At 33.6% G+C, this 11,748-nt stretch overlaps 2 protein-coding genes across 5 annotated transcripts in view; one reads left to right on the forward strand and one right to left on the reverse strand.

The window, feature by feature from the left end:
• The window catches only part of LOC137617233 (afadin- and alpha-actinin-binding protein B-like), a 402,814-nt gene that overhangs the window by 88,506 nt on the left and 302,560 nt on the right, over positions 1 to 11,748 (reverse strand). The window lies entirely within an intron of this gene.
• LOC137617231 (beta-1,3-galactosyltransferase 5-like) overlaps positions 1 to 11,748 on the forward strand; it is a 78,149-nt gene that overhangs the window by 19,823 nt on the left and 46,578 nt on the right. Inside the window, exon 1 of one of the 3 annotated variants that reach the window (XM_068347174.1) lies at positions 7,059 to 7,698. The exons of the other annotated variants lie outside the window; for them this stretch is intronic. The gene's annotated coding sequence lies outside the window, so the exon portion shown is untranslated. Of the gene's footprint in view, positions 1 to 7,058; positions 7,699 to 11,748 lie in introns of those variants that run through there. 3 annotated transcript variants of the gene reach the window in all.

Here is an 11,748-nt window from a genome sequence, read left to right on the forward strand (position 1 = left end):
ATAGCCCAGTGAGGAAAGGAAACAAGGAAAAATAAAATATCCTAAGAACACAAACATTAAAATAAATACTTCCTATATAAACTATAAATACTTTAACAAACTAAGAGGAAGATAAATTATTATTATTATTATTGTTACTAGCCCAGCTACAACCCTAGTTGGAAAAGCAAGATGCTAAAAGCCCAAGGGCTCCAACAGGGAAAAATAGCCCAGTGAGGAAAGGAAACAAGGAAAAATAAAATATCTTAAGAACAGAAATATTAAAATAAATACTTCCTATATAAACTATAAATAATTTAACAAACTAAGAGGAAGAGAAATTAGATAGAATAGTGTGCCTGAGTGTACCGTCAAGCAAGAGAACTCTTAACTTAAAATAGTGGAAGACCATGGTACAGAGGCTATGGCACTACCCAAGACTAGAGAACAATGGTTTGATTCTGGACTACCTTAACCAGCTGACGAAATCCGAAGAACAATCCGAAATTCATTCTTTCGTTTCAAGATCAGCAGCACATTTCCTCAGAAATTTCTGTCCTCCTTACCTTACATTCCCTCTTAAAAGGACTACATTTACGACAATAGGAGGCAATTAACACATGGTATCTACCAAATATGCCATACGTTCCCCATTTAACATAAATTTATCCACATTATCAAGAAAGACTTTTTAAATTTCAAAGCACCATACTTATCCTCTCTTTTACAATAAAGGATTGACTGTAAGTAACGATTTCGGTCTACTAATACATTTATCATCATCCTCTTCACGATAAATATTGCAGATCATAATATCTAATTTCATTAATGAAAGTAAAAGCAAATGATATCGTTTAAACATGTGACTGCTTACATATATTTTACTCTTGCTACTGTCACACAGAAAAAAAAATTACAGATCATAATATCTAATTTCAGTAATTAAAGTAAAATGCAAAGTATATCTTTTAAATATGTGACTGCTTGCATGTATTTTACTGTTGCTACAGTCACACAGAACATAAAAAAGAACAGCGTATTTGTGGTACTATTGTTATAGGTTTATCATGTGCTGCAGAGAGAAGAGACAGGTTACTGCACTAAGGCACATTACCCCCATGAAACCTTGCCTAGTTCATACAGATAGTAAATTGGTATTCAACATTGAAATCTATCAAGGCATGAGCACAGCTTCAATTTCAAACACACAAACTGAACTCAGATGAAAGAGCTTTCCTTAAAAATAAACTCTCTAGCTGTGATAAGCAGCTCTTCTAGGAGAAGGACACTCCAAAATCAAACCATAGTTCTCTAGTCTTGGGTAATGCCATAGACTCTGTACCATGGTCTTCCACTGTCTTGGGGTAGTGTTCTCTTGTTTGAGGGTACACCCGGGCACTTTTCTATCTTATGTCTCTTCATCTTGCTTTTTTTAAAAGTTTTTATAGTCTATAACTGGAAAATCTACTCTAATGTTATTAACGTTCTTAATATATTTTAAATTGTTCATTATTTCTCCCATCGTTTATTTCCTTATTTCCTTTCCTCACTGAGCTATTTTCCCTTTTGGAGTCCTTGGGCTTATAGCATCTTGATTCAACTAGGGTTGTAGCTTAGCAAACAACTAATAATAATAATAATAATAATAATAATTATAAACACTACTTAACATGAAATAAACAAAATACAGGAATATCCACACTATTATCCTGAGAGAAAAACTACAATTCCATTCATAAAATTACAACAATTCCATTCATAAAATTACAACAATTCCATTCATAAAACTACAACAATTCCATTCATAAAACTACAACAATTCCATTCATAAAACTACAACAATTCCATTCATAAAACTACAACAATTCCATTCATAAAACTGACAATTGAGTGCATTCACAAACGTCATTAATCACAGAAACATAAGACCAACTTAATGATGCGTGTAAAACAAGTATTATATAAGCAAGCACACACGAAACAACTATAAATCAAATCAAATTATTACCACTAAACCAAATGCAACAAATAAATCTATTAAAGCTTTGGTTTACCACAGTTTACTGTGCTAGGAAATTGTTGTTTTTTAGGTGACGTTGATGGATAGAATCTGTGGTCAAAAGTCTATCAGTAAAAATACAATTGTAACTGCAGTAGTAAGTATAAGATAATTCATACTTAGAGAATCGTTTAAAAATTCTTCTTCTTCTTCTTCTTCTTCTTCTTCTTCTTCTTCTTCTTCTTCTTCTTCTTCTTCTTCTTCTTCTTCTTATCATAATTAATATTACTATTATCATCATCATCATCATCATTATTATTATTATTATTATTATTATTATTATTATTATTATTATTACCTAAGCTAAATCCCTAGTTGGAAAAGCTGTATGTTGTGAGTCCATGGGACCCCAACAAGGAAAAATAGCCCAGTGAGGAAAGAAAACAGAAATAAACTACAAGTAATGAACTAACATTAAATATTTTAAGAACAGCAACAACATTAAAATAAATTGTTCATACATAAACTATAATAACTTGAACAAATCAAGAAGAGAAATATGATAGTAGTGTGTCCGAGTGTACCCTCAAGCAAGAGAACTCTACCCCAAGACAGAGGAAGACTATGGTACAGCGGCAAAATATATTGTGAAATATTAGTTTTGCTTCTGTATTAATCTAAATTGTAATTTTGTAATCTAATAGAATCAGGAGTTAAGGATGTTTTGAGCTTTTAGTAAATTCTAAAACGAGGTGTTGTTCAGAATAATCCATATTTCAGAAAGACTGAAATTATTATTATTATTATTATTATTATTATTATTATTATTATTATTATTAGCTAAGTTACAACCGTAGTTGGAAAAGCGGGATGCTATTAGGCCAAGAGCTCCAACAGGGAGAAATAGCCCAGTGAGGAATGGAAATATGGAAATAAACAAACGATATAAGAAGTAATGAACAATGGAAATATAATATTTTAAAAACATTAATAACATTTAACAGACATTTCATATATAAACTATAATAAGACTTATGTCGGGCAGTTCAACATAAAAATATTTGCTCCAACTTTGAACTTTTGAAGTTCTACTGATTCAATTACCCGATTAGGAAGATCATTCCACAACTTGGTCACAGCTGGAATGAAAGTTCTAGAGTACTATAGAGTATTGAGTCTCATGATGGAGAAGGTAAGACTATTCGAATTAACTGCAAGCCTAGTATTACGAACAGGATGGAACTGTCTGGGAAGATCTGAATGTAAAGGATGCCCAGAATCATAAAAAATCATATACAACATGCATAATGGACTCATTGAACGACGGTACCAGGGATTAATATCTAGATCAGGAATATGATATTTAATTTGATGAAATAGGCTCAAATGAAAAGTCTTTAAGCCTGAATGGTGTCTTAACGGCGGCTGTTAAGAGAGAGAGAGAGAGAGAGAGAGAGAGAGAGAGAGAGAGAGAGAGAGAGAGAGAGAGAGAGAGAGAGAGAGAGAGAAACACATTTTCTTGTGTTTTGATCTTAACTAAATAATAACTGTGGCCGGATTGCTCGTGGGTAAGAGAACGCATGCCAGCCATTTGATTTGTCTTACTTTTCTTCTTCTATTTACTCTTTCTTTCAAATATTTATACCAATCCTTCATTCTTGTTTAATGCAAACAACATCCTAATTGTTGGTCAAGAGGTGGGGCCTTTACAAATTTCTTCTATATATATATATATATATATATATATATATATATATATATATATATATATATATATATATATATATATATATATATATATATATATATATAATATAAATATATATATATATATATATATATATATATATATATATATTATTAATTGACGAAAGAAACTAATTCTGGATACATTACTAAATCACTCAAATTCCTGTTACAAGGAACATAACGATGGTCAAAGTTATATAGTCATCAGCAATTATAGTTAATGTTAGTATCGCTACCTCTCTCTCTCTCTCTCTCTCTCTCTCTCTCTCTCTCTCTCTCTCTCTCTCTCTCTCTCTCTCTCATTAACACACAAATGAACAATGAAAGACCCTTGCTATTTTCTATCTTTGAGAGAAAACGCGATTTCATCTAAACATAGATGTATTATCAAATAATCATTTACAAACCTAGTATCACGTGACGAGTCATTTCTATAAAACAAAACAAAACAAACATAAGTATTAATGTCTACAGAAACAGTCCAATACTATTTCATTTTGTATCAGAGCAAAGGGTGAAATAATGAGACATTTCCAACTCCTTTGCAAATCCATATAAGCAACATGTTATGTATTATTCGTTTTACTACAGAATACTACGAAATAGAAAACACACAACGTATATCAAACGTATTGCAGTTTGCTAACATTCCGATGAACAAATAATTTTTTCTTCAGGTCAAAGGGCCTTGACCTTACCGAGTAATATTCCGTACAATAATTGAAAATAAAGAATGGAGATGCGAGAAAAACTAAATAAAATGACAAAAAAATATTAACCGAATGCATAACTATCTGTTAGAAAATTTTAATGTTATAAATAAATAAGCAATGAATGAAAAGTATAAATAAGTGTGGCTCCCCCAACCAAGGTACTCTAAACCTTTGAATAATATGGATGTTATGTCGCCGTCAAAGATTTAAGAATATGGGTCATTTGGTCCCCAACAAGCGTTATTATTATTATTATTATTATTATTATTATTAGGTAAGCTACAACCCTAGTTGGAAAAGCAAAATGCTATAAGCCCAAGGGCTCCAACAGGGGAAAGTAGCCCAGTGAGGAAAGGAAACAAGGAAAAATGAAATATATTAAGAAGAACACCACCAAAATAAATATTTCCTATATAAAATATAAAAATTTTAACACGTTAGTCAATAATTTGAAAAAATCTGCTACCTAAGAACAAACGGTCCCTAAAAGCTGCAAAAATAACTCAATCAATTACTAAACCATAACTGAAGGAAAATTTTGCTAAGAGACAACAACTGCCTAAAGGAAAAGAAATTAAATAAGTGAAGAAATCTATATTAGCCAGTGCAGGTGACATCCATTCTTCCATTTAATAATCACCAGAATTGGTTTGCACCCAATAATTCGTTTTCTTTGACATTTACGATGCAGAGCAGTTATTGGGAAGCCATACAAAATCCTTGACTTCGATACCACTGTATTATCATAAATTCAAACGAGACACGGAGGCTCTACCATATAATGTTTAATCTACTCTACAACAAAAACAAAAACAACAACAGCAACAACAACAACAACAACAACAGTAAAGAACGAACAAATAGCTTTTTAACATTAATGGTAGTCGCACAACTTGTTCCCAGTAAGATCAAATAGCTGTCTCAGGTCATCTTTTACCAGACTTACAACCAAGACCTTTCTGTGGAGTCTTGCTTACAACCCTCACTTGAGGTCTAATACTCATTATTTTTAACGAGGCGCATTTGCACCGACTCTCAGCGGTGCCCTTTTAGCTCGGAAATGTTTCCTGCTATCTGATTGGTTAGAATGATCTCGTCCAACCAATCAGCGACCAGGAAACTTTTCCGAGCTAAAAAGGCACCCCTGCGAGTCGGTGCAAGTCTGCCTCGCTAAAAAGAATTGACTATAGGCGCCGACATCGAAAAAGGGTCTTTGAGAACCAGCGGTTACCTGAAAAGTATGAATGAAACAACCAGAAATGGGTAGAGTGCTTGGGGATATATGTCCTTATTGCAGAAGTAATTTCGAGGTCATTGGGATATATGTCCTTATTGCAGGAGTAATTTCGAGGTCATTGGGGATATATGTCCTTATTGCAGGAGTAATTTCGAGGTCATTGGGGATATATGTCCTTATTGCAGGAGTAATTTCGAGGTCATTGGGGATATATGTCCTTATTGCAGAAGTAATTTCGAGGTCACCAACCTTGTGGTTTATGGATTGATCCAAGATCCAGTTGTACCTGGATCATGGATTGATCCAAGGTCTATAGATTGATCATGTTCAAGAGGTAACGGAGAGCGTAAATTCACGAACAGTGCTAAATGCATAACGAGAATTATCTCTTCCAACACTTATAAAAATATGGAAAATTACTAATAAATGTATAACAACAACAACAAATGCAGCCGTTTCTAATCAACTGTAGGACAAAGGCCTTAGCCATGTCATTTACGTCTGAGGTTTGGTCAATTTTCATCACCGGGCTGGCCAACTGCGGACTGGCGATGGTGGGAGACTTTTGCCTGATCGCTCACAGCAAACCCGTCTAGTATGGGTGGGTGGCCCTCACCAGTACAGCTTTGCTGATCATGGCAATACAAAAACCCTTTGATAAAGTTGAGGTATCACCATTCAGAAAAAGAAATAATAAACATACAAAGAAGTACATAAATCAAAGTTTGAGATTCCTATCTATTTTGCTTATTTTGGCCAAAGTTGTAACTAAGTCATCGTTATAATATAAGCTCTTCCAACGTTCGTGCTGAGCATCGTATTATGTCATTATATCCATTACACGCTAGTCATAAGCATGTGCTCATCGAACGCTCAAGAAGCTATTTCTGGGCAATTACTAATAATTATCCTGAACTGCCTGTAATGTCTGCTTTGGTAATAGAAATTGAGATAGACGGGAGAAAAATGAGCATATATCGATCGAAAAACAAACAGTGATCGATAGAGGGACGAAAAAGAAAAGCATAAGGAATGTTACAAATACGGGAGATCGATGAATAAATAAAATCTGGTGCAAAATAGAGATCGGTGGAAGATACAAAGTTGAACTGAAGACGAGGAAGTAAGTAACGTGATGCAACTGAGGAAGACAATAGTCCTCCTATCAAGGGTATAACACCGCAACACAACACTGATATGATAATTCTGGTTCGACTTTTAAATCTTTTCGTTCTTTGCTTCTTTAAACTTTCTAACAATATGCAGCGTGACCTCCCCCCCCCCCTCTCTCTCTCTCTCTCTCTCTCTCTCTCTCTCTCTCTCTCAGGAGCTAGTTCACTTTTACCCACTCGCCCAAACCTTCCTCTCTCCCAAAGTAGGGGAGAGTCGAGCAGACAGAAATACCCGAGCCTTCTTCGCCTGTGAACGGGCCAGAGAGCGCGTCAAGATTTTCAAAGAGTTGGCAGGGATAGATCTTAACCCCTCTTCTTCTGCCTCCCTAACCCCCAATAGCTTGCACTCAATTCGCCTCCACTAGTGCATGCAGTGATTGTTTACGTTTACAAGCAGAGCCAGATCATCACCGAAATAGCAAAGATATGTTGTGGTGCATCGGTGAAATGATGATCAACTGTGCAGTGTATAAAAGTGTTGTTTCTTTCATCTAATGTTTCGCTGCAGTGCGTCGGACCTCCTTCGACACTCGGATAACCTAAAAATAAGTTGAGCTTGTGTGTACAACCGTTGGGTCGGAGTTACTTGTATCGCTTCACGTCACGTCATAAAAGTGAAAACTATAACGACAGATTCGAGTACACTTCATGAATATATCGATGATTTTCCTAGTGTCATTAATTCCCTCGTGTGAGTTCTCGTGTCGGGAGTTTTATGTCGTGAGAGGCATAGGTCTAGATATAAGGGATTACTTCGACCTGATCTCAAGAATGTCTTTTGCAAACTCGGTGCGTGAACTTACGAAAAGTGAATAACACAGCTGGCTTGTGAAATTGAGAATCCTGAAGGTAGGCGTTGCTTATTCATTTTGTATTGTCTTTACACGAATATGTATTATGCTTTAGGGGCAGTGAAGGAGGGTAGCATTTAGACCTAACAAAACACCGGTACCCTTTCTGATTATTTTTGTTAGCGTTATAGAAAATAATATTAACATAGAATTATCTTATAAAGGAAGGACTTCTACTGGAAAGAAATTGCTCAACGAGAAAAGAAAAGAAAAAAAACATGTCAACCAATCTCAACAAAACAAACAAGTATAAATCAGGAAAACTTAGAAGGCGGATGACTTACATTTTTATAAGTGGGACAATGAAACTCGATAGCTTTCTCTTTTTCTGCATTTATCATTATTATTATTATTATTATTATTATTATTATTATTATTATTATTATTATTATTATTATTAGCTAAGTTACAACCCTAGTTGGAATAGCAGAATGCTATCAGCCCAAGGGTTCCAAACAGGGAAAAGCAGCCCAGTGAGGAAAGGGAACAAGGAAATAAATAAACTACATAAGAAGTAATAACAATCAAATTATTACTAGCTAAGTTACAGCCATAGTTGAAAAAGCAGAATGCTATAAGCCCAGGGGCTCCAACAGGGAAAAATAGCTCACCGAGAAAAGGGAACAAGGAAAAAACAAACTGAAAGAGAAGTAATATGAATCAAAATAATATATTCTAAGATCATCAACAATATTAAAATATATCTATCATATATAAACTATAAAAACTTCATAAAAATAAGAGGAAGAGAAACAAGACAGAGATAGCATGCTCGAGTGTGTGTACCCTCAAGCCAGAGAACTCTAATCCAAGATAGTGGAAGATCATCATTTACACAAATGGAGCTAATGCGGTGATGATAGACGAAATCATTAATCCTTGATCCTTATTAAACATCCTTGGATTAAAGCTCACGTTCCACAGACTGCTGTTTTCCTTCTACTGCTTAGGTTGAGAATTCCATTTCTGGCTTTGTTTATCGAAATTCTTATTTTTTTTCCCCTGTTGGAAGGAGGTATGTCTCGCTCCATTTTTTTCCTGTTCACAGAATACCTTTGCTATCGAGAAGCATCCGGATTTCCATTCCATCGGCCTCCTAGTACTATTGTTTTATAATGACCGTGAATATGAACACATTACAGTTGTCAACGTCACTTGAATACTTTTATATACGTTTTTAAAAAGTAGTAAAATATGTTTTAGGCAAAATAGTCGAAATTGAATGAACAAAATCTAAATGCTCAACTCCGGAAGCTATGAGTTAATGACATGATAATCAGCACTTGTATCCTCGCGCAGTTAAAATAAAAATTGCAGTAAGACATACTAGTCTTTAAGTTAATGAGGCAACACTTATTTGGCCATAAAATAGACCAACTTTGGACTAAAAGTAGAGAGAAATGATACCAATAGTGTTTTTCTTAAAAACAAAAAATAAATAAATAAATAAAATAATTGGTATTTTTTTTTTTACTTTTATTCTAAAGTTGGTCTATTTTATGTCCAAATAAGTGTTGCCTAATTAACATAAAGGCTAGTATGATGATGATGACCAATAGTTACTTCGAAAGAGGTTTGACCGAACTGCAAATCATTTTGAATCAAACAAGACTCTAACAAGAACTGCTTTTGTCAAATCATCGTTGTTAAAACTTCAACGTAATTAGTCTGCGTTCATTCTTCTGAACTTTTGATTAAACTTATCATTTCAATTATGATAAATGTACCATGATTCACTTCGATTAAGGTGACCTTGTCTACTGACATTGCACGCTCCAATCTTAACGAACTACAATCACGAATGATCAAATTCTGGCGTAAATCTCGCACATTTGTGGCGGATCAATTACTGTGCTGAAGTTTATTTGATTTGCCCCAAAGGTTAATATCCACGAAATGAAAGCCAGGTGTATAATTGACTCTTTCAGTGGAGAAACATGCCAAGCGCCATTTTTAAAAAGTGTCAGAAATCGCGATTGAAAATTGCCAATTTTCAAATTATTTATATTATTATTATTATTATTATTATCATCATTATTATTATCCTTATTATCAATATAATAATAATAATTATTATTATTATTATTATTATTATTCAATCGTGATTTATGACACTTTTTAAAAAGGGTGCTTGGCATGTTTCTCGACTGAAAGACTCAATTTATGATAAGAATCTAAAAATTCTAATAACTCAGTTTCATCGAAAGACAGACACACAATGAACCTAAAGTATAACATCATTACCCGCGCCAACGAAGTTGGAAGGAGGTTATGTTTTACCCCCCCCCCCGTTTGTGTGTTTGTTCATTCATTTATTTATTTTTTTTTTTTTTGTGAACAGCTTCCTGGCCACAATTTTAATCGTAGAGTAACGAAACTTGCAGGGATTACCTGTTCTGTAAAAAGATGGAAATGATAAAATTTTGGAAGGTCAAGGTCACGGTCAAGCAAAATGTCAAATTCATGTTATCAGCCATAAGTTTGGACATCTCTGTCACAGAGACTTCAAACTTGGTTCATATTTGAGTGCATGAAAATCCACACGAATTAATATTTGTAAAGGTCAAAGGTCAAGGTCATGATCGAGAAAAAGGTCGAGAAATAAGCTGGCGTGGCGGAGGTCTTCGCTCTACAGAGTGGCTCTCTGGTTAGCGAGAGTAATAACAAAATTTACAGCTCAAGATGTTTGTTTATTTATTTGTTATTTTCTTATTTTTTTTTCGGATATGGGTTTAATAAGAAAAATGTGGCAACATACTACTCATTTATATAACTTAAGAAATTTCAAAATAATTAATCATCAAAACGATTAAGATACTAATTTGGTCAAATAAACTACCAAAGTAAGGTTCTTTTGATAAAACATCGATAAGAAAAATAGAAAAAAATATATATACTTTACGTGGGTATATTCTACTTTGAGATTTGAAAATAAATCTTATTGAATAACAATTACTCTCCTGTATTTGAACGTATGCCTCTTTATCCACAATATCGCAATCACTTTTTTCACAAATTTAAAATTCCAAATTAGTGAATGATAAATATGGGAATGCTTAACAAACAATAATAAAATTTTACAGATCTTCCAGGATAATTCTAACCAATCAGCGATCAGGAAACTTTTCCGAGCTAAAATGGGCACCGCTGCGAGTCAGTGCAAATATGCCTCGCTAAAAAAAAAAAAAAAATTGACTATAGGCATGCAGTTAATTCTAATAATCTGGCCTTCTCCATTATGAGGCTCAATACTACACAGAATTGTAGTTTTATTCCAGCTGTGACCAAGTTGTGGAATGATCTTCCTAATCGGGTAGTTAAAACAGTAGAACTTCCAAAGTTTAAACTAGCACCAAATGTTTTTTTATGTTGGACAGGCTGTCATAAGTCTTTTTATAGTTTATATATCAACTATCTGTTGTCATATTGTTACTGTTTTTAAAATATTTCATTCTAATTGCCTATTATTTTTCATATTGTTTATTTATTTCCTTACTTTCTTTCCTTACTGGGCTTTTTTTCCCTGTTGGAGCCATTAGGCTTATAGTATCCTCTGCTTTTCCAACTAGGGTTGTAACTTAGCTAGCAGTAATAGTGGTGATAATAATAATAATAATAATAATAACAGTAATAATAATAATAATAACAATAATAATAACAATAACAATAATAATAATAACAATAATAATAATCATAATAATAATGATAATGATAATAAATAATAACAACAGCTGCAGACAAATGATGTAAAGAAGTATGGGCCCATTACTATCAAGTTTCAGAGATGATAGACTATCAGTATCAGCTGCCAAACAAGCTGTATTTGACCATGGCCTTGAATTAGTTCAAGTTTAATCAATACGATAAAAACAGATTTATTTCAGAGTAAAACGTTTAATCAACTATTCCACAGATCAACAAACTTGAACAGCTTTCTTTCCTAGATTGTAAAAGAGATTGGAATTATTCTTTATGGAACGCTAGAAAAGAATTGGCTTCTCGTGTTTGCGTTTCCTTATTTCCTTTCCTCCCTAGGCTATTTTCCCTG

This window comes from Palaemon carinicauda, chromosome 23, assembly GCF_036898095.1.
Source record: "Palaemon carinicauda isolate YSFRI2023 chromosome 23, ASM3689809v2, whole genome shotgun sequence".
In the NCBI taxonomy this organism is placed as follows: domain Eukaryota; kingdom Metazoa; phylum Arthropoda; class Malacostraca; order Decapoda; family Palaemonidae; genus Palaemon; species Palaemon carinicauda.